Raw genomic sequence first — 3,821 nt, forward strand, 5'->3', positions numbered from 1 at the left:
TAAGTTTCTTGGAAAGAATTTAAATGACAAAACCAGATTCAAAAATACAAACTACTTCAATGCCCAAATCTTGGTTGTTAAGTACCATTCTTGACAAACAAGAATTAGGGTTTCTTATAGAAATTGCTGTTTCCAGGCATGTGGTTAAGAAAGTATAATTCTAGATTATCTCAAAGTACAAGACAGTAAAGTGTTCAGAGATGTTGAAGCCATGTCAGAAGAACATGGGATCCAGCTTAAAAGGCTCCTACTCACCAAACCTGGGATAATTTGCTTAACCATGAGACAAAAACTAGTAAAGGGCAGCACTAGACAACCATATAAACTAATCTTACTCATGAAAGTGAATGAAAAAATAGTATACATAAAATATTAGCAAAAGATCCCAGCGGTATTAAAAATATGATCATCTTTTAAGAGTAATTCTTTCAAAATGTGTCAGATAATGTCACTTTCCTTGCTCAAAAAAAAAAAAAAGACTCAAAGGTTTGCCGTGTCAAACTTTTACTTCAAGTAGAAATCTTCTCCTTCCCCATTACTTCTTTCATCTCTTTTTTACTCCCTTTCCCTGAAACTCAACCACTCTAGCCACTTGGCCTCCTAGATGTTTCTTAAACATTCTAAGCCTTTGCTCTGTTAAGATCATGATATACTTTGATACATTTTCTGCTACTGACCCATATTTATATTTTCGAGATCAATCTTATTTGGTAGACTCATTAAAAATTACTCTCTCTCATTACAACACTCCCAAATTTATTTCTACCAGTATACCTGCCCTTAGTGTTTAGAATTATGCTTTTTAATTTTGTTTTATTGATGTCTTTCTGTCCCCTAAAAGACTGTAAGCTCACTATTATATTAACCATGGAAAATACAATGCCTAGCAAGTAATATGAGTTCCTAATTGTGAATTTTACTAATTCTCATAACATAAAAGATTTGACCTTCATAACACAGGAGCCACAAGCCCCACAAAAAGCAATAGGATATGAACATATAAGCAAAGAAAGATTAATTGGAATTGAAAGCTGAAGAGAACTGAAAACTGCACTGGAAAAAGCCCAAACTGCAAAACAAATGGCAGAATATTAGATTGGTAAAATGTAGAATAAAGGAAAAATTCTTCCAGAAAGCAAGAACAAAGAAAAAAAGATATAATATTTAGAAGAGGATGGTTGAGACTGGATACCAGACCTTAGAATTACTAAGGAAGATATTTTTATTAGAGAAACTGTAATTATGTGTGTGTGTGTGTGTGTGTATGTGTGTGTGTGTATATACATATATATATGTGTATATATATATGTATATACACACACACATATATAAATCATTTTAGACAACTTTAGAAAATATTTTTGGAATTAAGACAAACAAAATTTGGGTATTTGGATGGAAAACTTTTTGCTGCTTTCCAAATAAATACAAAGAAACCCATGCATAGTTATATCCTAATCATTTTTAAATATCAATGATAAATAAGGCATTCTACAAGTATTTTGGGATAAGATGAAATAAGATGAGAAGGGAAAAATGCCACCATGGCTCCAACTTCTCTTCTGTATCTTTAATTCTAGGAGACAATGGAGACAGAACATTTTAAAGATATATGTTAACATGTTAATATTTTTAATTGGGGAATATCTGGCCACAAAGGAGACTCTTTGTCTCTGGCATACTCTGGTTTAACACAACAATTTGTGTTGATTTCTGCTTTCTAACCTTACCCAAAACTGTTATGCCTTACTTCCAAATACTCTAGATCTAATGGAATAGGGTAGACAGAAGGGGAAGAACATATGACCATAATAACTATTCTTGCACTAACAATATTTTAAATTGTCTTCAAATTTAAGTATTGTTATGTGCACAAATTAATGAAAGACCAAAAACTCAAGCAAAAAGCTAGACTCTTGAGTATGAGAAACCCAGAGTTTGGGACTGCAGGAATGGCTAGAATTCAGAGTGGAACCTCTTGAAAAGGAAAAGCTAGAAAGGGAGAAATCCCAAGATATGCACTGTCCTCAAATCCTTGGCTGACCTCTAAACTTGTGCAAAACTTAAAGACAAGACTCCAAGGATCCAGAGAGAAAATGACAACTTAAAAACTGAAAGAGACAAACAGACATTGTAGTTTTTACCATGGTAAAAGATACAGAATTTGAGTTCAAATTTAGTAAGTTAGAAAGACTTGTTGAACATCTCAGGCTTTCCATTGAAACTCCAGAAAGACTATGCCATAGGCATAAAAGTTATATCCCAGTATTATGGGCAAAACTAAAGCAGACGTGCCCTAACAAAACACTCAATCCTTTGATACTAAAGATTGTTTTTTATTATTTTGTTTGATCCATTATAAGCCAATTTATTTATTAAACAAACATAATGGCTATATATTATGAGGTTTATAACACACGAAGTAGAATATATAAAACAACAGCAAAGAACAAGAAAAGGTATAAATATACTTATTCTGCTATCAGATTCTTACCTTGTACCTGGAGGACCTTATAAGGTAGACTATACTAAGGAATGTATGTTCTTACTCCTAGAACAACCATTAAAAATCAATATAAAGAGGATAGCCAAAAGCACAAGAGAAGAAATAAGAAAGAAAACAAAGTTATACATAATAATAAATCTAAAAGAAGACAGATATGAAAGCACAAAAGAAAAAATTGATGAGGAGAAACTGGAGTTTTCATACATTACTGGTAGAGACAGAAATTATGCAATCACTTTGGAAAATAATTTGACAGTTTCTAATATGAAGTTGAACATTCAATTACTGTAAGACACAGCATTCATCTATTATCTGACACACCCCTAGATATTTGTCCAAGAAAAATGATGAAAATATGTCCACAGAAGACTTACATAAGAACGTTCACAGCAGTTTTAATCGTAATGTATAAAACTGGAAATTACCCAAATGCCAATTAATAGGAGACCGAATACACAAATTGATACATTCTTAAAATTGGGTACTGTTAGGCAACAAAAAGGTCAAATTGCTGATATATGCAACAATATGAAAGACTATCAATGACATCTTATTGATTCAAGGCAGGCAGACACACAAAAAAAGACATATTATATGATTCCATTTATGTGAATTTTTGGATCAGTAGACTATATAAACTATAGTGATGGAAATCAGATTTCTTGCCCTGGGGAAGTGGAGATAGATTGGAAAGGGGCTCTGGGAAATTTACTGGTCTGACGAAAAGGTCTTACATCTTAACCGGTCACACAGATGCATTCACTTATCAAAACTCTTGAAACTTCTCACTTAAAGTCTGCTCATTTTATTACATACAAACAATACTCAACAACAACAACAAAAAACAAAAATATACTACAGGTTATTTTCTTATTTGACTTTTTCTTATTTGACTTTTTCTATTTACACATTTCATGTCATTTATATACTATTTAAATTGTTCCACCATGAATTATCCTTGAAGAATAATTTTATCTTATGTGATACCTTCCCTTAAGTAATGCACTCTCTTACTCCAAGCAACTCTTTCCAGAAGAGGACTTGGTAAATGTTTGTATACAGTATTTACACTTAAAACAGACCAAAAAATTTATACATTTTTAGTCTTTAATTTGGATGATTTTTAGTGAATACTGTTTCACTGGTAAGATCAGGTATGTAAATATATGCTTGATTCAACTAAAATCTTGGGGCAGGGAGGGGCAACTAGATTTGCTTAGGTATAATTAACACCAATTTTTTAATGGCTCTACAGTATGTGTGTAAACACACACACACACACACACACACACACACACACACACACACACACACA

Source organism: Herpailurus yagouaroundi, unplaced genomic scaffold (assembly GCF_014898765.1).
Source record: "Herpailurus yagouaroundi ecotype Mexico unplaced genomic scaffold, PumYag 100, whole genome shotgun sequence".
Taxonomy (NCBI): Eukaryota; Metazoa; Chordata; class Mammalia; order Carnivora; family Felidae; genus Herpailurus; species Herpailurus yagouaroundi.